At 49.2% G+C, this 22560-nt stretch overlaps 1 protein-coding gene across 2 annotated transcripts in view; it reads left to right on the forward strand.

Moving 5' to 3' along the window:
- Positions 1–744: 744 nt before the first annotated feature.
- Nek6 (NIMA related kinase 6) overlaps positions 745–22560 on the forward strand; it is a 71956-nt gene continuing 50140 nt past the window's right edge. The window contains exon 1 of one of the 2 annotated variants that reach the window (XM_031370110.1): positions 745–857. The gene's annotated coding sequence lies outside the window, so the exon portion shown is untranslated. Of the gene's footprint in view, positions 858–882; positions 1044–22560 lie in introns of those variants that run through there. The other variant, XM_031370111.1, reaches the window with a different exon arrangement.

Consider the following 22560-nt stretch of genomic DNA (forward strand, 5'->3'; position numbering starts at 1 on the left):
TTTTTTTTTAAAAACACACACACACACCACTCAGTGTGCATTTGGAGGACATATGGAGGTTACAATTTGCTGGAATTCTTTCCTTCCATTTTGTGGGTCTGGAGGATCAAACTCAGAGCCCTTTCTCCCAGCCCCCAGGCTCCAGGGTATTTGGCTGGCCCCTAGTGGAGCCGATTACTCCTTCTAGAACCTTCTGCACACTGATGCTTGGCTGGCCTGGAGTTCCCAGGAAGGCAGTATCCCCAGGAGATACTGGCGCTTTGGGGGCAGGGACTTAGATTTATCATGTAGCCCAGGCTGTCTTGGAATTTGCTATATAGCCAAGCATGAATGAATTTCAAACATTCCTTCTTCAGCCTTCCTAGTTCAGGAGTTACAGGTGCCCAATTTCCCTAGTGCTGAGATTAGGAAAGCATGCTACCAACTGCTGCATTCTGTGGATAGGTCAATTTCAGTCCTGCAAGGGCGGTGATAGGAGCAATGTCAGCTAATGGGTGTGAATCCATGGGTGTGGGAAAGGGTCCACGAGTTGGTTACCCAGCGAATCTGCATCTTATAAAGTCTAGGGCCTGCGTAGAGAGGTTCAGTGGCCAGAATTTGGAGACTGAGACTCAGTCTTCCAACCTGAGCAGGACGATCAAGCACCCAGGCTGGGAGCGCGCCCCCGGCGCCCCCTAGCCTGCGTGGCGGCCGCGCGCACGGGCGCAGGGGGCGGCGCGGCCCCGCGGCGGGGAGGGGCGGGAGCGCGGGCGCGCGCTGAAGCGGCGGCTGAACCCGGCGGACGAGCTGCGGCCGCAGCGCCGCCAACTCGTGTGCGACCCGCGCTCCGCCCGCCGCCGAGAGAGCCGCCAGCGCCGGTGAGTGGCCTGGGACCGGCGAGGGGCGCGGGCCAGGGCGTGGGGCCGGCACTCGAGGCGTTGTGGGCGCGCGCGCGTGCCCGGGGAGTCGGCGGGGACGCCCGCAGGAGGCCGAGGTGTCCGCGGCGGGCTCCATCCGCCCTGCTGCACGGGAGTGCGTGCGTGTGCACATCAGGGGCCCCGGCTGTGAGTTTGGGGTGGACCAGTGCGGGTGGACGGGCTCGGCTTCGGTTTATCCGTTTATCGAGTGTTTATCGTGGATGCCGAGGAGTACGTGTGCCCACGTGTCTGAATGGTTCCGAGTGAGTGTGTGCGTGCACACGTGCACGGGCAAAAGTGTACAAATTCCATACGAGTGTATGTTTAGGATCCAGGCTGAACACTCCACACTGCAGGCCAGTGTGTGTGATGTCCCGGCTGACCCTGTCCAGAGAGGGTGCTGGGCCGAATTCTGTGAGTCCGCAGATCCCCAGGTTCTGACTCTGGTAGAAGCCGCTTAGCCCAGCCTTGGCAGGGCTCTGCATGGCCACGCAGGCTGAGGAAGGGGCTGCGTTGGACTTGAATTGAGGTTTTCTAAATATGAGTTAGTTCCCTGGCTTTGTTCGTGGCTGTCTCTAGCTAGGCCAGATTTGGACTCTGCCCCCCATACCTAAGAGTTAGGCCCTAGGGAGACCCAGGGCCCCAGATTCTTGTCCTCTCTGCCTACTCCTCTAAGTTAATCAAATTTCCCTGATTTAACCGAGCCCCAGAGGCAGTAACAAATGGGTGACAGCTCGCTTGGGATACATCCTCTAAGGGCTGTCCGTGAAGTTTTGATTGACAGTTTGTGCTTGTGTGTTTGAAAGTTGTAACTGCTTTAGAGCAAACTTTAGAAAGTTTCTGTTCAGAGTTTATTCCACTTGCAAAATGCAGGTTGACTTTTTGAGGGGAAAATGCCCTCACGGGAGTCTGGTGTGTGTAAAAGGGCACGTTAAAAACCCTGTTGCTAATGGGAGAAGAATTTCATTGAATGGGTGCCTGACTCCCAACAGGAGAAACTTAACCAGTGAACTTTGGACATCATCTTCCAGCAGACAAAACCTGGAAGGAAACAAAAAAAGACCCATGTTCTTTTTTTCCTCTTTGTCCTGAAAACTGGAGAAGAAAAAACATCCCCACCTTCTGGATGTGTTGAAAGTGTTCCCCTCCCCCATCAGGGCCAGGCTCTCCCTGGATCCCCCACCCCCAAATAAAATATGCCTGTGGGGAGCGGAGGAGTGAGTCACTCTCTGGCAGAGGGCCCCACGGCAAACATTTGGGAAGGTTCTTGCCTAACTTCCCAGAAGAGAAGGCCCGGGATTTAAAATGGTCCCTGTGGTTGTGAGCCTCCGAGCCCCGTCTGCTTCAGAGATGACTACAAAAGTCATCTGTTATCTTTAAAAAGCCCAAGTCTCGGACTTAAGCCTTGGCCAGGATTTAGAGCTGTTTAGGTCTCCAGAAATGGAGATGCTGGCCTTCCCAGGTGGCACACAGTGTGGGAAAGGAGGAGAGAAAGTGGTTGAGTCGTTTACAGAGTACCTACTGTGTGCCTAGCGAGCGTGGTTCTGGGGGTCCTTAACTCTCCTGGTATTCCACTCTGTTTTTTGGTTTGTGCCCAAGGTATCTGAATCCCAGAGAGACCAGACATGTGTCCCGGGCTACCAGGAAGAGGGTGCTAGGCAGAGTTGGAGCCACCTGCCTGCCTTCTAGGCCTTCCTCCTTCCCTAGGCCCAGGACTTTACAGTTGACTTCCTAAGCTGTACAGCCTGGGCGCTGAGGACTTGAACACTCCTGTCCTCACTAGGGCTCACCCTGAGCCAGAAGTTATTGTCTCTGTTATACGAGAAGACAGACACTAGCCGAAATGAACTGGCTGGCATAGTTTTGGGAAAGTAGCACCATGACCTGTGTCCCCCATTACTGAGGATATGCCCTGTGCTGGGCTTGGTGCACAAAGTTTGAAGTTAGTTTTCTTTTTTCCCCACCAACACTGTAAGATGAGAACTGTTATGGTGTCCATTCTGTAGGTGAAAAAACTGGGACACGGAGAGGCTCTAAAGTAGCAGTAGACCCAGAATTTGAATCCAGACTTGTCTGGACAGAGTTTGTAGTCTTCCTGTGTTCTTATAAAGTCCAGGTAAGTTGATAAATGGCAAAGTCAGGATTTTATTTATTTATTTATGTGTATGAGTATACTGTAGCTGAACAGATAGCTGTGAGCTATCATGTGTGTGGATGCTAGGAATTGAACTCAGGACCTCTGTTGGCCCCACTCGCTCTGGCCCCGCTAAAGTCAGGATTTAAATTCATATCCCTGATTCTAGGATGGGCTTTCTTAACTTGAAGCACATCAGCTACTTTTATTGTGTTTTGTTCTTCTGGCATGTTGTAAAGCTCAGTGATTTATGACAGGTTGGGTTTTGCAGGCCTGCCGGGTTCCAGAATTTGGGGAGATGTCCTCCCAAAGGCCACTGAGCCACCAGAGTGAAGGTACTAGTCTTTCCAAGTGCCAAGGATCGCTAAACCATTGTCAAAAGGAGAATATTTCTCTCCTCTTCTCAGGTTGGACCAAGGAGGGAGGTGAGGGTGGAGGACTTGGTGAATCATTCAAGATTAGATATGGGTTACAGCTGGGTGTGGTAGCTCACGCCCATAATCGTGGCTGAGGCAGGAGGATTGCTCTGAGTTCTGGGCCAGCCTGGACTTACATAGCAAGCATACCATGTGTCTCAGGATTATACACACCAAGACCCCGTTTAAATAAGTACATTGATTAAATAAACACATAGAATCAGGTTGGAGACAAAGCTGGACTCGGCCTCAGGAAGAGCCCAGCCTCTGACCGTGTAGGGAGATGGAGAGTGATCTCCTCAGATCCTTACTCTCCATTCTGAATCTCTGACACAATCATTCTTTGCCATTCAGAACTGGGTCTGCCAGTTCACTTCCTCATTCACTTCTGTTTCTGGTGTTTCAGAAGAGGGCTGTGTGTAAGGACCTGTGTGGTTTGAGCTGTGCCTACCCAGCTCTGTGTCCTCCTGCACTAACAGGAAAAGGTCGCTCTCTCCCTTCCAAGAGTGTCATTTGCAAAGTGCTTTGCGATGCAGTGCCTAAATGTAAGGTGTGAAATAATAGATGGTATAGGAAGGCTCAGCCACGGTTCTGGCATTGATAGATTCCTCTCCATCTGGCCTGTGATTTGCAGAGGTAAAAATAGGCCTTGTTTCTATGTTTTTATTTATCTAATTTAATTTTTGCTGATGTCATCATAGGCAGCAAAGTACATGTACTTAGGAATTTGCTAGTCCTTAGGGCTGGGGCTCTTGGAGCAGGGAGATTGTGGAGGGGTCACTGAGGTCTGGGTTTCTATAAAGGGTTTTGAAGTTTTTGAGTGAATGACCTCCTATGTTCTTAGTTCTGTCACCCAGGTAAGATCATCTGTCTTTTCTTCCTTTCTTTTGCTTGCTTGCTTTCTCTCTCTCTCTTTCTCTCTTTCTGCCTGTCTGTCTGTCTCCTTTCTTTCTTTCTTTCTTTCTTTCTTTCTTTCTTTCTTTCTTTCTCTCTTTCTTTCTTCTTTCTTTCTTTGGAAGCTTTCCTCATTCCTGTCTGAATCTGGTGACACACACTTAATCCATCTTGAGGCCAGACCTGTGGCCGTCTCAGACCCAAGGTCCAGACAGAAGTAGCATTGGGGCACATCCGTTAGTGGTGTAATTTCCTGTGCCATTAATCCTGGGAACTTGAACTTGAGCGTGTGATCTGGCATTGTGACATCTGTCACTCCAAGAGAACTTGCTATGTGAATACAGACCCACGCATACAGGGGACTCCAGTTCTGGATTTTAACCCCCAACAGGCGACTTCTCACGTGGTCTGGCAGCTAAGGAGCTGGTCTCCTAGGCAGGTTCTTGGACTGTGCTGGCTAGAATCACAACACCCCCTAAAGCCCTTGTTCACCACCCCTGGAGTTGTGCCCTGAGGGGGCCGTCAGATTGCATGTGGGGCCACTGGATTCATTTAGTTCCAAAGGCTTTACCCATAGGGAACTGTTCTTTCTCTTAGACTTCTATGTGCTGGTGACCTCATAGAAAAGAAAAAGGGGGCTTTGTGTAGGAATTCCAGCGAGTGTGAAGGAATGCCGACAGGGAAGGGGTGGGTAGTTGCTGTGGGAAGCCTTAGGCGCCTGCCTTTTCCCCAAATTGTTTAACCCTCACACTTCAAAAATCAGGCTCTGGGGGTGCTGCCTTACACTCTGCTCTCTCATTCATCCATGACCCCTCTACTAACACCTATCCTTCTGTCCTTTAAGCTGGGAATTTCTGGAAGGAATCTGTGTTCAGTGTCCCTCAGTGCCAAGAAGAGCAGGTCCCCAGAGCACGGGGTAGAGATGACCACAGCAGGTACTTAGGGTGGACTTTGAGGATTGGAAACTGCCCACTTGTCCATTTTACAGAATGGAAACTGAGGCCCTGCAAGGGCATGATACTTATAGTCAAATTAAAAATGTGAGCCTTGTGGGTGGAGAGAGGAGGGGTCAGTGGTTAACAGCATTGGCTGCTTTTCCAAAGGTCTTGGGTTCCATTGCCAGCACCCACATGGGCAGCTTAAAACCACCCACAACTCCAGTTCCCAGGCATCTGATGCTGCCCTCCCTCTTCTGGCCTCAAAGGCACCAGGCACGGACATGGTGCACAGACATACAAGTAGACAAAACACCCGGACAGATAAAATTTAAAAACAAAGAATTTGCCAGACACAATAGACAGCAGTGGTTTGGAAAGAGGCTGGATTTCAGTGCTGGAGTGGCCCTGTGGCATCTCAAGACAAGGTTTGGAGATCTGTGTGTGTTTTCTTCCTACTCACTCAACACAGGGCGAGACAGTGAGCCCCCTTGCTTTGGGCATGAAGCTGGAAAGTCTCCGTAGGCCTATGAGCTGTGCCGGCTGTGGTTGTTAGGAAGTGAAGCAGATGTTTTGTTAATTATTTATATACCGTGGCCCAGCAGAGGTCTGTGTTGATAGGAGTGGTCATCACAGACCCCCGTGGGACCAGAGTCCTCACTGAGGCCTCTCAGTCCTCACTGAAGTCCACTGGGCCTGAGGGAGGCCACATGTACTGTGGGAGTCTTCCTGAGCCATTTGAGTCTGTTAGATTGGCTCTTTCTAAGGAACAGGAAACCCTGATTTACAGAATAGCTGTCCCTCCTCTGGAAGCTTTTGAGGAGATTTGTCCAGTTCCTCATACTTGAAGCTCACTAGGCTTGTGAGAGGAAGAGAGGCCAGTTGACTGTGGAGAGCCACTCCTCCACAGAGACCTCTGGTTCAGGCTTCACTCAGGCCCAGCCTCCATTGCTGTGTCCATGCAGTGGGCTGGCTGTGCCCGGCAGCAGCTTCCTCTTCTCACACAGCAGGCTGACTTTAGAATATAGATTCTGAAAAGTAAGGTGCCTTCTCTGAAGGCCACTGAGCATGAGGGATGTGAGCTTCTCAGAGGGGAGGGGACCCTCACCCCCACCTTTTTGTCACCTGTGTGCACAAAAAGACTCTGTCCAGGAGCCATGTTGACAAAAGGAGCTTATAGAGAATCAGAGAGTCCTATGGAGTGAAGGCAGATTAGTCATGAGGGTATGGGAGGAAGGGGCATGAGGAGTAAGTCGGGGCTAGATGAGTGCAGGCTTCCTTTTGGGGTGATAAAAATGGTTTGGAACTAGGTAGCAACTATGGTTGTACAACATTATTAATGTACCAGATGTCGCTTTACAACTGTTAATTTGGGTATGGTTCAACCATAGAGCATTTGCCTAGTATGTGTGAAGTCCCGAGTTGGATCCTCAGCAACACACACACACACACACACACACACACACACACACACACACACGTTAATTTATATGGTTTTCAAGGAAAAAACAAACCAGAAGAGATTCTATTGCTTACAACAAAACGAATCCCCATCTCCTGCCCCGTTTACAGAGAGGAATAGTGCAGGGAGCACGCTCATGATACATAGCTGCCATGCATCATGACTTCTGGACCTGGGCTTAGGAGTGAAGCAGAATGTCTGCAATCTGAGGCAGGCCGTGTGTACTCTAGTCTCATAGCTAGAGGTACCTGTGTTGGCGAGTGTGTGACACATCCCATCTACTCACTCAAGAAACACATCCTGGAGAGATGGTTCAGTGATAGTTAAGGGTACTTTATCTTGTAGAGGACTCCAGTTCCCAGCACACATCAGACAGCTCACAAGTGCCTGTAACTTCAGTTCCAGGGGATCAGATGCCCTCTTCTGGTCTCTTTGGGCACCTGCATGTACATGGCATCCAGACAGACAAGCATACAACACACACACACACACACACACACACACACACACACACACACACACACAAATAAAAATAAAGTGAAATATATTTTGAGACAAGATCTCAGTGTAGTTCTAGCTGATGTGAAACTTACTATGTAGCGTGGGCTGGCCTCAAACTCACAAAGATCTTCCTGCCTCTGCCTCCTGAGTTTTGGGTTTTAAGGTATGTATCACCATGCCTGGGAAATTAATCTTTTTAATGATTTATTTTTTTATTTTATGTATGTTGGTGTTTTGCCTGCGTGTATATCTGTAGGAGGATGTTGAATCCCAAAGATATTTGTGAGCTGCCATATGGGTGCTAGGAATTGAACCCCAGGTCCTCTGGAAGAGCAGCTAGTTCTCTTAACCTCTGAGCCATTTCCTCAGCCTCCCCCCACCCCCAATTTTTTAAGGCTCATATCTCAGAATTCTGGGTCAGGTAGGTAAGGCTCGAATAGGGACTCTTTTCTTGGCTTTATCACAGGAGAGAGCCTACCCCCCCACCAGGTGGGGGCAGCACTCCTTTGATCCTGACTGCTGGAGGCAGGCTCAGAACTGGGTAGGAGTTTGTGTATCTTCTACAGGAGGGATCTACAGAGGGCTTCACACTCTGGGGAAGCAGGAGGAGTTGGAAGTGTGAGCAGTGTTGTGGCATGGAGATAGGAGACTTCAAAGGGTCATGATGAAGCTATGTGACCTGGGAAAACATGAAACTAGGAACTTCCCATCCATCCTGCCAGAGGCTTCCCTGTGCCCGCTGTCTCCTGTGTGCCATGCCCTAGTCCAACTTTTATACGTGGTAGCTTGCTTCATCCAACAATTCTATGGTGTTGAATTTTTCCCACTTTAGGGATGAGGAAACACTCAGAGTTCAGGGTAGCTGGTTCTCTGCTGTCAGCATGTGTGCTTTGAGGAAAACCACAGACAGCAAAGGGCCTTCCTTCTTCAGAGTCAGGGGACAGTTGCAACCCTTTGTAAGTGGCCACTATGTGGACTGGGAGAAGGTAACCAGTTCTGACCTTCAAGCAACTGGAAGAAACACCATGTACCATGGTCCTGTGCCAACGGAATACAGTGTCAGTTGTCTATTCTTTCAACTGGGAATGCCATTCCATAGGGCAAGACTAGGTGTGTGGCCACAGCTGTGTCCTCTAACTTGGCGCTTAGTAAGAGCAGAATTATTAGAATATTTCTGCACACCAGCATGATGGCATGGTGTTCAAATATTTCAGATTTGGGGGCATTTCAGACTTTCAGATTAGGGTTATTCAGTTGGTAAAGTCTATGCAATATTCCAAAATTCCATTCTGAAATCTGAAACACAAAGTTGGAGAGATGGCTCCATGGTTAAGAGCACAGGCTGCTCTTCCAGAGGACCCAGATTCAATTCCCAGCATCCACATGTCAGTTCATAAGCATGTGCGACTCCAGTTCCAGGGGGTCTGACACCGTCTTCCATTGGCATCAGACATACAACTGGTGCACAGACATTCATACATACAAGGAAGAAATCCACACACCATACACATGAATAATCAAACAAATAAATAAAATCTGAGACATTCCTGGTCCCAAGCATTTCAGATAAGAGACACTTAACCTACAGGAAGAACCTAAGCCTAGAACAGCTTGTACCTTCCCAATTATGGAATCTCCTTCCTGGGGTACGTCTTTGTTCAATGTCTGTACAGTAGGGATTGGGGGCACATGCCTTTCAAAGCTGGTTTTAATGTTGTTGGGGGTGCTGGGGATTGCACCCAGGTCTCCTACACCCCATGACAGTTACAGTCCCAGCCTTAAATTGTGTTTCCTGTCAGGCAGGCTTTGTTGTTTAGAGGGAGTGTCTTTTGTGAGGTAGCTTTGAGAAAAGGATTGACTCTCCTGCGCAAGTTCTAGAGTTGCTGATCCCCAAGTGGGCATGATCTCCAGTTCTGCCTCAACCCAGAAATGGAGGAACCTGACAACTCTCTTGTTCATTTGGCCTTGGTGGGTGTCTACATGGTAGCAACTCTGAATACTGCATAGCAGCAGACAGCAGAGGCAGGAAGTCTGCTCTAGGGGCGTGGAGGGCCCTGCAGGTCCCCTGAATTGATTTACCCAGGACTTTAAGCATGCACACACTCTCTGGCTATGATGCAGAGTGTCTGCTGTGCATGTTTTATTCTTCTTCTGCAGGAATCCCAAGGATCCTTTTGGTTTACTTTCAGTGCCAGCCTCCTGAGCTAGTCTAAAAGAACAAAAAGACTAGAGTTCTGTCTGCACAAAGTCTGGGGACAGGGTTGGGACTATGACTCTTGTAGCCAGCCTGGTGGTGACAACATGGTACTTGGTCTTCTGTGAGGAGTAAAGGGCTCTGGGTCCTGTATTGCCCTAGACTTGGCACTAGGATCTCCCAACAGGCAGGTTCATGGTGCTGTTCAGCCCAGGTTGGAAATAGCCAGCTAGAGAGACACAAGGGATCAGACACATCCCTCTGTCCCTCTTCCTAGGAAATGCAGAGAAAATGATTGTACCCTCAGCTGACAGCTGTCTTTTATACATACTTTTCTGGTATCCTGCATCCTCAGACATCTGTAGGTTAAGCATAGGGTGACCTCACTTTTCTGGTCTCTTAAAGGGCACAGGTGTGTTTTAGTGTTGGCTAGGGACAGGAGAGGCAGTCCTAAAGAGGTGTTCAGCCTCTGGCATGCGAGTTTCTGGATCCTCTGATTGCTTATGGGACAGTGTCTCTGAAATCACATACTGCTGAAAATTCCTGCAACATATGGCCACAGTGATGTGCTAATGTTAGCAATTGAGATACTTAATTACATAGGGAAAAAAAAACCCTTTTCTACTCACAAGGGTTTACTGGAGAGCCTGTGTCTCAGGCCTGAGGGTCCTGCACAGTATAAGTCAGACTGGCAGATGGAATATCATTATCTTATCACGTATGAATTTATTATTTAATAGTTATTTTTTAATCTGGTCACAATTTTATCTGGCAATGTCTTTAATTGTCATTTATCCAACTACATTGGCTCAATCCTAGTTTGTGCTTGACCTAGTACTGGGTCCTGGGGATAGAAGGAAACAGGAGTCAAATGGCCCTGAGTCTTTGCTGTGTACAACAGGACCCAGCTGTTGCTGGGGACTGTGGGTGAATCTGCATCTCCCAGTGGGTACTGTGAGAAGTGTACACTTCCTACTGTGTGCACATCCATAGAGGCAGACGTGTAGACCACCGAGCATATACTGGTTTGATGAGTTCTTTGGGACCTGGCTCTCTTCTTGTTATGATCAACCAAGTCAGCCACTGCTCACACGCCACGTGATGATGTCCCCTGAATGAACCAGAAACAATCCAGATGCCCCAGGAACCGATGTGAGAACAAGGCACCCCTTCACACATCTCGTCTCAGTTCAGCGTCTTGCCACCACCCAGCATTTTGAGACAGAATGTGAGATCTCGTGGTTGGCTAAATACATAAATATTTTATGTCTCGATATTCTGAAAATGAAGCCCAAATGCACAGAACTGCTGCACATCAGTGCTATGGATCATATGTTATAATAATCTGATGACATGTTGTTTAAATATTTATGGACTGATGCGACATAACAATGGGGGGAGAGGGGTGTCTGGGAGCAGAGTCAAGGCAGATGCTTGAGAGGGGGGAGCATATTCTCTCCATCCTGAGATGTGTCACATGCCACTGGGGTGTGGGGCAGTCTCAGTGGCTGACATTTATCGGTCATTTGCTGTGTGCTGTACCTGTCAGTGACTTCCTTTTATTTCATCATCATAGTATCCCTTGGAGGATGGGACAATTAATAATGCCAAGTTACAGATGGGAAACTAAGGTTCAGGGTAAGGCCTGCAGCTAGTGAACAGCTAGGAACGAGCCCAGGTTGACCTGATGTTGCACTTTAAGGTCTTACAACTGCCATTCTTCCAAATGGGTGATGGGTCACATCAGAAAGACTCCTGGCCTGTCTCCTCCCACTGCTCAGAGGACTCCTTTTTACATGCTCGTTGGACTTTCCTTGTACAGAAGGGGTGGCTATGTCTGTAAAGTGACAGACCGGAATCAAGACCGTGAGCATCCAACCAAGGATGGGCTGCTGTAGTTGAAGGTGTGCCCAGAACACATCTTCAGATGTTCTGGGGCTTTTTTTTTCTTTCTTTTTCATTTTTCATTCTTGGTTCTGCAGTTGTTTCAGGAGAGTTTTCTGCAGATTGTATTCCCTGGTGCAGTCCCCTACACTTGCTTTGGCCTTACCCCTTGCTGCAGGCCAGTAAGTAAAGTTACCAGGTCCTCACTCCCTGCTCAGCTTTGTCATCCCTGCCTCCAGGGAGCCAGCCACCTGACTAGACTAGCCAGTGAGCTCATTCCCTGGTGACATCTGTTGGATATTCTCATGAGCATCCTGTCCTGAGTTAGCTTGTTTTCTTAACTACTCATTGTCCAGGAAGCTCCCTCGGGGCACAGGCCTCAAGGTTGTCACCTCAATACAAGGCATATAAACAGCCAACTGCAGTTCAGAGAATAAGATTCATGCATCCTCTTGGAGGTGACAGGCTCTGGCTTGGTAGTGCTTCCGCTTCTGCCGGGACTCAGGACTCGATTTGGAGGTACTCTCAAGGCCCCTATAACCATAGGGGCGTGTCAGGATCGTGTAAATGGAAGGTGAGGGTGACTGTGTAATTTGTGAGGCCCAGTGTAAAATTGAAATGCAGACTCTCATGTTAATAAGAATCAGCGAGGAGGGAGAGGCTGGAATGTGACTTGTCTAGCATGCACTAGGGTCTATCCTCAGCTGATACATACTTGTAATTACAGTGTTCAGGAGGTGGAGGCAGGGGGATCAGAATTTTGTGGTCATCACTGGCTGCTACAAACCACGGTGTGGGCAGCCTAGGATGCATAAGAACCTATTTCAAACCTATTTGCGCCCTCATCCCCAAAGGCAACCAGGATCAGAAAACTGACTTTTCCTTTCTTTGGTGTTTACCTTGCCGCCTGTCATGATTTTTATTTAGTATTTACTTTTTGGGCACAGGGACTCTCACGGTAAGTGCAGACCCCACCCCGTTGCTCCCAGTGGTGACTGCCTGACTCCTACTCTGCCATGGTGACAGGGATTGATGTGAGGGCTCACTGGGCACCCGTCCTGTGGTGGCAGGACCAGTGTGTACTGAAGGTCCAAAGCCCACACCTGCCCCAGGGTTCTCCCGGATATCAGGGGTAGTGCCAGTAGTGAACCCAGGGTATGACAGGCCACACTTGGCTCCCTTCTGAGGACAAGGCTGGTTGACCATGATAGTTTCGAAACTGTCCCTCTTAAACACCATCTTCTCCATTAGAGAAGGCCCCCTTGTCAGTTCTCCCTGGTGGGGAAGTGTTGGGAGTTAGATCATTTAGAGGAAGTGATCTCTTCGTGCAGACAACTGATCCCTGGAATGACCACTACCATTCAGCCAGCTGGTCTCTCTTCTCTGGGCCTCGTTTGCTAGACAGACCATAGAGCCAACCATGGCTGGATATTATTACATCCTGTCAGCTTTCCTGTCCTTGAGTGATAAGAGTTAGCGAAGAAACAATGGGCTTGCTGAGGGAATCAGAATTTGGGGGTCATCACTGGCTATATACCATGTCATGGACAGCCTCAGATTAGATTCTGTGGGAAGAGCACCAAGCCGGATGTCCCCCAGAGACCCAAGCCATCTGGAAGCTATATCTGATGCCTCTGCTAACAGGCACATGTTTCTAGTTCTGCAGTTAAGGGAGTTGAGAGCAGGTAACTAGGGGAGCAGAAGTTTAGCTTCTCAAAGGTCTCTGTGTGAAGTTCTGGAGTGGGGAAATAAAACTTCCTTAGTTTCAACTATGCAGAACCAGAACCCAGCCAGATTCTGTGTGTGTTTTGCCTTCATTTCAGTGATTAATCTTGATTCTGCTGCTGAACCCATCTTTCAAATTAGGACAGCTGAGGCTCGGTATCAGTAGAAAGCCTTGAGCCAAAGTTGTAGACCAACCCCAGGGCTTTATGTCCCCAGCATGTAGCCCACAGTTTACCCTTGCTGAGTGTGTAGGGGTGAGGCACTCAGTGCTTCTGCTCTGCTTATGCCTCTTGAGTTCCTACTCTGGCTCCTGGCAAGGAAGCAGATTCCAGGGGTAAGCTCCAGCTTCCTCATGCGAGACTCAGCCCGCTCTGCAGCCATCCCTGCCCAGAGGTGGAGGAGGTGGGTGGTTGATTTGGACAAGGCTGGTGCAAACCACGTGTCCCCACTTTGCCCACAGTGGTCTGTCCCCTCCTTCCAAGGGGCCCCGGGTTTTCTTGTTTGTGAAGCCAAGGGTGACACAAGTTTATGTTTTTGTACTTGGTCTTCAGTTCCATGCCAGGTAGTGGGCAGGACCATGACTTACTGTGTTGGCAAGAAGTGTAATCAACTTATTGACCAACTCGCTTGGTACCTATGGTACTCAAGTTGCTTTGAGACACATGGTAGGTTACTCAGCCTCACCCCCCTACCCCAGCCCTCCTCACTCCACTCACCCACCCCCACCCAGTCTCCTTCCTCTCCTTTAGTCATTTATTTATCTGAATGAGCGGTGCCCTGTTCCACTGTTCAAAGACATGGTCATGAGTCATGGGGTCAAAGTCCCTGCCTTCAAGCAGCTGGTGTAAGAAGCCACGTTATTCCTTTGGAATACTGGGGAAGTTCTGACACTGAAATGTCCAAGGGAAAGGCTGGCTCTGTTTGGGACTGGTGGGATTCCCCAGTCTGTGGGGTTGGAGTGCCCTCGGGTCTTTCTTCCCTGAAGAGTGGCAGGGGCGTGTGAGATTTTTCTTACCCTCTGCCAAGACTCGTGATGGCTCATCTAAAGGCCACTGGCCCTAGGCTGGGCTGACTAGGTAGTCACACTGAATCCTAGTTGTGACTTGAAGCAGATGATGTTAGTTCTGTTTTACAGGCGAGAGTAGGAGGCTGAGCGTGGCTGGGTCATTTGCTCAGTGCCACCCATTTGGGCCTCAGCAGAGCCAGGATTTGAACCTAGGCCCTGGGCTCCAAACCTTCCCTTCTAAACTCTTCATACCTGTGTCCGTGGGTGGCTTCATTACTCCAGGTAGCAGAGGAGCCACAGGTGCCTCTCAGGGCAATGGGTGCTGTGTGAATGTGTGGTCAGGAAGAACAGGGGCAAATCACTGGTGCTGAGAAGTGAACATTCCTGCACAGGCTAGGATTGCATTAGCTCCCTGTTGCAAGGCTGTTTGAAAGATGGGGTTGACCTTGTGCTGGGATGAGGAGGTGAGGCCCAAAGAGGTTCCACAGATGCTGAGGTCACACAGGCTCATGACCTGACCTGGGTCTACATAGTGCCTGTGTACCAACACTGGCTTCTACCTTCATCTCCCATTTGGAACTGAAGTGTGACACCTCAGTGGTTTGTTTCCAAACTGGGAGTGTGGGTGTATGGAGCAAACTCTTTGCATACTTGTGGAAAAGGACACCTATGCCACTGCAAAAATACCTTTGAGATGCTACTGATTGCTGGGCCAGATGAATGACGGCATTCTGCACGTGTGTTTGTGATGGCGAGGGAGCTGTGTCAGATCCCCCCTGGGACTGTCAGCCAGGGTACACTAGGGCTTTGTGGTATCTGGAACAGACAAGCCTTTTAGAAGAAATTGTCTCCAGGGCTGTCCTATCCCACTGTTGGCAAACAGACCTAAAACAGCGGAGGAAGCCGTGTTGGGTATTCACAAAGTGGGGAACTGGCATTTAGATGCACTTATTTAAAGCAAGAGTCAGGGAGACGAAAGACTGAGCGGCTTGTCGCCTAGCTGCAGCCTGGGAGCTGAGTCTTCAGGGTTTTCTTACCATTTACAGGTTTTGTTGTTGTTGTTGTTGTTGTATATTTGTAAAATGAGGCTTCTGCTGGCAAAAGCAGGTTTTAGCGTGTGCAGTGGCACTTTCAAGACCTAATAAGGCCCCAAAGGAGGGTGAGTTCCAGCCATACTCCCCTCCCCCACCCTCTGTTCCATCTTGCCTCATACACTGTGGGCACAGGGTACCATTCATCTTGCTTCCCATTAACAGAATTACTGCCATCACTTCTGCAGGACAAGATGGGCCCTTTGGAACTGCCTTGGGGACAGAGGCAGGATTGGTCGCCAAGCAGTTTTGCTTAGACGGGGAGTGAAAGAGAAAGGAGAGCAAGCATGGACAGAACTCCTATGCAGCATAGACTCCCTGGGTGATTCGGACTGCAGGTTTTAGAGAAGGGGACCATCTGCTCATGTACCCTTAGCGGCTATGTCAGGACATGCGATAGCTTAGGTGTTGCACAGAAGTGTACAGATATGACCCTGCTGAGTACAGAGGGAGGGAAGGAGAGCATGCAGCATTTATGAGGTGCTCCTATATCCCCCACATTGTTCTGGCCCACCTTGGGTAGGTTTGGGGTGTGGGAATCTTTGCGCCCATTTTTCAATGAGCAGCAGAGGCCCAGGGTTACATAGCTCCTGAGTAGAGGTTCTGGGATATGACCTCTGTCTCCCCTTCACCCCCTAAGTGATTTTTCCATTTAGGAATACCTTTCCTGGAAGCTTCAGAAAGTTTCAGAATGAGATCTCACCATCTGATTGTCACCAACCTGTCCCATTTCACTCTGATTCCTTGTGCAAGTGAATTGACATCTGGGGTTCAGTGTTGACCCAGGGCCATGCTAAACTCCTATAGCCTATTTGCATATCTGAGGGGATTTCAGGGTGTGGGACCCTGAGAGTAAAGGAGAGAATAGAGAGCTATACCTGCCCCCTACATACCCATTTGCTACAGACGTAGCAATTATGTCACAGTGATGCTAGCTCAGATAGATTGATTGAGGTTGCCTTATATACCCAGCTGAAGTGACTTTGGAGACTGGGATTGATAAGTAATGTCTGCTGTGGTTCACCAGAAAGAAGAGGGCCTGACACTTTTACTGGACTCTAACCTTAGGGTCACTGTTGTTCTTAGAACTCCAGTTCTGTGTGACAACACACAGTTAACTCCTGGAGAGAAAGGATGACCTAAGTACACAGTTGGAAATCTGTGGGCACTAGAAGGAAGGATTGATGAAGGCTTCACAGTCCCTGAGAGAGCCAGCAAGTGGAATTCTTCTACTGTAAATGTTTGTAAAAAGCATTTTTAAACTTCTAGGGATAAAAGTAGGGATGAAGTACCTACATATTTAAAGGTTGTGTGCTGTGCACTACGCTTATTTCCTGAGTGCCTCTGAATAGATGACTTTAGCTCTCAGTCTCAAGCTCCCCGTCTTTAAAGTGAAGCTCATTCTCCACTCGTAGGACGGTGTCTCAGGAGATGGAGGACTTGGAGTGCAGATCCACCAGTGACAAATTGGTATTTAGAGTCAGGCCCCGCCCTTGCACCTGCCTTGTGCTGAGTTCTGGGCTCCTGTGCTGGTCTTGCGTCTCAGGAGTTTGGCTTAGGCAGTGCTGCCCTGAGGTGGACTGACCAGGACAGTCCTGCACCCTTCTTCTTCTGTGCAATCCCCGACCTCCAAGAATGTTTTTTTTTTCTCTCCTGGTCTAGGGGCTCATCTGTGGCTAGGACAAGCCCACTTCCTGTGTGATCCTGAATATAGCCCAGTGCAGCTTTCTATGACAGTTCCCAAGAGAAGTAGCAGTGTATCCCAGGCCTGGTTTCCAGGGGAGCAACTAAGCCTGGAACTCTTGCCTCCAACTCTAAGAGTAATAAATATGAAAGCCCGAGACTCAGTCCCTATGACCACAAGGTGCACTCCTCCGACTATGGGTGCCTGCAGATTGGTGATCTAGTACTCTAGGTGATATAGGCTATCATCTAGCCTACCATATTGCCACATACCCAAAGTGACCCTGTTAGCCCCTGGCGTTGTCTGAGACACTCCAGGCCATTGGTGGTGGGGGGTGGGGATGGGCTGATGATCCTGGCCCCACCCCAGCACATGCAGTAAGCACAGGTAGGTGCTAAGATGGTACAACTCATAGAGTCCCACTACTATACCTGAATTTACAGGGGATTCTGTTTGTCTGTTTTTTAAGAAATGGTCTCACTGTGTAGCTCTGATTGGCTTGGAACTGGCTTTGTCAACCAACCTGGACTTAGACTTACAGATCTGCTGCAAGGAAATTCTTCAGAGGAGAGAGTGATAGGCCATTGGAAGGGTTTGGAGCCAGAGCATCATGGTCTGTGACAACTGGGGGCAGGACACTGCAGATGTTAGGATAGAAGGGACAGGTAGAGGACAGAGTTAGCCTGGAGTGAGGGGTGAGTTGGGAAGCCTTTGAGCCCTGAGTAGGACTACAGATCAGATCCCAGGTTTCCCTGTAGTTTACTCATTCTAGGTCTTAGAAGATTCTTCTGCTCAAAGGTGGAGGGTTTTGTGGTCTCACCTCATAATGCTCCTTGTCTGAGGATTTGGGTGAGTCAGGTGCCCACAGGAGTCACAGGGAGAAGGAAACGGAAATCACAATGATACAAATCCCTATGGTAAGTGGAAGGGGCCCGTGAATCTCCAGGAACAGCATGAACCCCATTGTGTGTCCTGGAGTGTGTCTAGAGGCGAGGGGGCTTCACCTGACACAGTTGACAACTCTCTTAACAGTATGCTATTTGTGTATCAATATTTGCTGTATTTAACCCACATCAGCTCCTCCCACTATTGTTACTGCCATGCTATCAGCACACCAGCCAGGACTTTACGTATGCTATTGATTGGTTCTCATCTCTGAACAGCTTATTATTTAGTTATGTGTTGTTTTGGCGGGTTTGATAAGGTTTTGCCATGTGGTTTAGATTGGTCTGGTATTCACTGTGTGCCCTGGCTGACCATGAGTTCACAATTTTTTATTTAGTGGTATTAGGCTATGGGGTGGTGGCATGCCATAGCATGAATGTGGAGGTTAGCAGACAGCTCGGTTCTCCCTTCTGCCATGCCACTTTGACAGCCTGATGCCCAGTCTTTAAAGTGAACCCACAACTGAAGGAGATGAAGCAGTTTTCCTAAAGTCACACAACAAGGATGTAAGCCCTTGGCTGCCACGTCTGGAAGACCCTGGGCTACTACCTTCCAGAATCAGTAGCTCTAAGCAGGTACAGCTTTGTGCAAAAACCTGTCCAGCAGCTTGGGGTCACCTGAGATGGGGCCTTAGGTGTTGAGCCGAAGGATGACTACTTTATCTGGGAGCCTTAACAGTCCATAAGGGAGAAGTGTGAGCAGCATAGGGGTTGGGCTAGGTCATGGCCTAGCCAGGATATATAAAACCAACGTCCCAAAGCAGGCTGCTCTCGCCCTCTAGGAGATGCTGCTCATCTGGGTGTTGGGTGGGAGGCCCCTCACCTCTGTTCCCTCAGTCACACTCATCGCTTTCCTGTGAAAAACAAGGTTCTCTCGACTTGCTGGGGACCATGTGAAAATAACTGATAAAATATGTAAAGCTCACCGCAGAGGGAAAGAAGTGCCATGGATGTGTTATTTTTCCTAAATCCAGATTTCTGCATGGTAACTGCCCACCCCACCCTACCCCTCCAACCCCAATCATGGAAGCTGTTTTGATTCTGAGGGATCAGAGAAGCCAGAGCTGATGGGAGTGTGTAAGCCAAGGAGGCCAGGCTGTGCAAGCAAGCCCGTTTGCCACTGAAGCATTTAATCTCCCTGGTTTCCCAGCTGTATCACCAATCCATGCCTCCTGGGGATCGTACCATGTGGTCCTGTCGACTGAGTCTCAGCCTTTCGTATTTGTTTCCTGTTTGTCTCTAGAAGAATCTGAGGTCATGCTCTCAGAGCAGTTGCTCTAGAGCTTAGCACCCACCTGTGCTTACTGCATGTGCTGGGGTTGAGCCCGGGTTATCGATATTTCAACTCCCCACCCTTGCTAGCCTGGAGTGTTTTAGACAATGTTAGGGGCTCACAGGGTTACTCTGGGTATATGACAGTATAGTCGATAGATAATAGCCTGTTAGGGTAGTGTTGCTGGTGATGTGACAGTAGTAAGGTAGGATAGCCTGTTAGAGTAGTCTTGCTGGTGAGAGAATGGGCAGCTGATTGGGGGTGAGAGCAGTGTATACTGTTTTGTGTGCCTGCTACATACAGGGAATGGAAACCTTCTGGTGGGCCAGCCTGGGGCATGGTGTCAGAAGAATAGCTTTCCTACCAAGAAGGAGTGGGAGTCTTCTGGAATTAGGCTGGACTGGAGTCTCCTCCTGGGTTCCCTGGGATACAATGAGACTACTTGGACTCCAACCTAGTCCACTCAGGGGACCTGCTCCTGTGTTGTGTCACATTATGTCCTAAGTTGTTTGCAGCGTGATCTGTTTAACTGTCCTAGTGACCCTGTGAGGCCAGGTCCCCTGATTTCCCCCACCTGACTCAGTGCTGTTCTTATCTCCTCCTGCCTTGCCTGAATGACAATGTCTGTCTCTGTCTCCCTCTGGGAAGGCAGAGCACTCTTCATCTTTTCCATGCCATGTCCCTAACCCCTCAGGCATGATCCTTCAAAAAAAAAAAAAAAAAAAAAACCACTTAAGAGATGGCAGAGTGAGTTACGTATTGTCTCGGAAAGAACACTGAGCCCTCTCGGAGGACAAGTGGACCTTCAGCTGCATCTTTAGGGCCCTATGGGAATGTTTGCCTATTTAGCCCCAGCAGCCCCTCCCCTGCCCAACTTTGAGCTTGGAATTCTGAGTGTGCCTGCATGTGTCCCCACAAACAATTTCACACTGCCCAGAGAAACTTCCAGTCCATGCTTGTGGCTTGGTACTGCTCTAGAGAAGTGTGTCCTGTGACTGCTGCAAGAATCTGGGCATTTAGCCCAGAAAAGAGTGTGTTTCCTGGCTTCCTGAGAAAGGGGCCCACCCTGCCCCTCTTGGGGCACATAGAATGGAGGGAGGGCTTTCGAGCCCTGGGAGGTACTGCTGCACCAGACCTTATCATCTGAGGCCACCTGCTGCCCTGTGCCCATTGGCCCCAGCTGGGGAGTGTGTCCTGGTATGGGAGCGTCCAAGGAAAGGAGCACGGCTCCCTTTGCTCTCTGGTTAAGGCAGGGCAGACGTGGGTGTGATGTTCTCAAAGCACAGGGTGACCCTTGTCTATTGGGTCGTCAGGCCATTAGGGCCACAAGTTTTGAGTGCCTCTCCCTGAGCTCGAGGCATCTGGTCCCACGCTCTGTAGGGGCCAGGCTCCGTTTATGAGGCGAGTTTTAGAGATGCTGGGCCCTTAAGTCTGCACACTGTGAGGTTTCACAGTTGCTTCTTGTCACTAGAAGGGCTCATGCTTTTCCTTTTTCTCCCCCAACCCCTTGACCTGGGGCTGTCTCCTCCCTGGTGCTGGGACATTGCCTGTGGCAGAGGGCCTTTGCTGGAATTGTCACAGGTTCCAACAGAGAACACATCTTTGCTTTCTCACAGAAGGACATGAGGAGGCCCAGCCTCACCCCTCTCAGCCAAGGCTGAAGGGAATCTCTGGTACAGCGGCTTAATTCCTTGCACGCTGAATCCAGAGCCAGGCCAAACCTGGAACTGTGGAATATGTGCACCCAGCCCCAGTGAAATGAGAGAACAGACGGGTAAGCCTGGCATTAACAACTTTCTGATGTCAACTGTCCTTTCTCCTGAAGAATGGTGATAATGGATGGAAATTTTAGATGCTGGAAAATGCTGGCAGCCTTATGTCTATCTTCAGATTTGGGAGAAGCGTTACAGGCCTTTGAAAGTCCCTAAGTCTAGGAGCCAGTGTCTTGGCTTTGTGGCAAGCCACATCACATATGACCCCCGGTTTCCTAAGGCTGTATTAACAAGTAAGCTCTGACTGAGTGTACCACAGTGGCGTCCCAGGCTCACTCTTGCCTGCTGTCTGGAACCAAGGTACCGGGGTTGCTTTTCTCTGAAAGGAGAGTTGCTCTGGCATCTGGTGAATGCTACCAGTGTTGAGCTGTAGATCTATCATGGTCTGCCTCTCTGTCATGTAACATTGTATGTCTCTGTCTCTATCTGTCTCTGTCTCTTTCTCTCCGTGTGTGTATGTGTGCATATTCATATTTCCTTTGTAGAAAGACCAATTGGATTGGGGCTCATCCTAATCCTGCATTACCTCAATTATAGTTGTAAAAAGCCTGTGAATATGTCTCAGTTTATAATCCAGATAAGATCGTCATAAATCGAAGTGCTGCTGGGCAATGGTGGCACATACCTTTAGTCCCAACCCCCAGGAGGCAGAGGCAGAAGGACCTCTGTGGCTTCAAGGCCAGCCTGATCTATAGAGACAACCTGGGCTACACAGAGAAACCCTGTCTCAAAAAGCCAAAAATAAATAAATAAGTAAATAAATAAATAAAATTAAAAATTAAAACCTTGAAATACCTTAATTCAAGCCCACACTGAGTCTCTGCAGCCTTCTGGCATGTTTTCACACTGGACTCTATAGATGAATGGTGAGTCCCCTCATGATTGTGGGACTGATAGGCTATGGCTGTCTCTGCCCAGCCTCCTTAAGATCTCAGACTGTGTATGGCTAGTTTGGGAATAGATTGAAGTTAAAAATCGAAAGTTAGATTTCTGTAGACTGCTTATCCATTTTGTACTATTGCAAGGTCAAAAAGTCTTAAGTTTGAATTCTGCTTATACTTCCAAGGCCATCTTTTCAGGTTCCAGGTAGATGCGACATTTGAGGGAATGCCAATCTGTAAGGACAGGGACGTCTGGAATGAGAAGAATCTCCAGAGCCTGCTGCATTCCTGTGGAAGAGACAAGCATATAAGGACCCAAGCATTGGAGAGGGGCAGGGAAGGAGGACCAGGATCACACTGCAGGAGAAGGATACTCCCTCTTCCCCCTGCCCCCTGCTTATGGAATGGGCCTGGAGACTCAGGAGGACAGGGTCCTAACTCCAGAGCCTGATCACTCTGTGCCTAAGATAGGTGCCCACACCACATCTACCCTTAGCTCAGCCTCCCGAATGGTTTGTCTTTAACGAAGGCCTTTAACGAAGACATCAGCTGGGGTAATTGAGGATTCAGAGCTTCTCAGAGCTTAGCTTCAGTCCATCTTGGCAGATCAGGAGGAGGAATCCCCTCTGGAGAGTGACAAGGCCCTACCGTTCTGTTCCATTCCCAACATTGGCAGCCAGCAAGGCTTCCGCTACTATGGATAAAGGAAGGAAGGGAATCTGGCCCAATTTGTTCATCAGGGACCCTTATCTCTGTGGTCAGGCAGTTCCGGGTATCCCAACCATGACACCTCCCAGAGAAATCTTGAACAAGCACACACATCCTGTACTCAGACTAAGCTTCACCTCTCCTTCTCTGGGAAGTAGAA

The sequence above is a fragment of the Mastomys coucha genome, unplaced genomic scaffold (assembly GCF_008632895.1).
Source record: "Mastomys coucha isolate ucsf_1 unplaced genomic scaffold, UCSF_Mcou_1 pScaffold15, whole genome shotgun sequence".
NCBI lineage: Eukaryota > Metazoa > Chordata > Mammalia > Rodentia > Muridae > Mastomys > Mastomys coucha.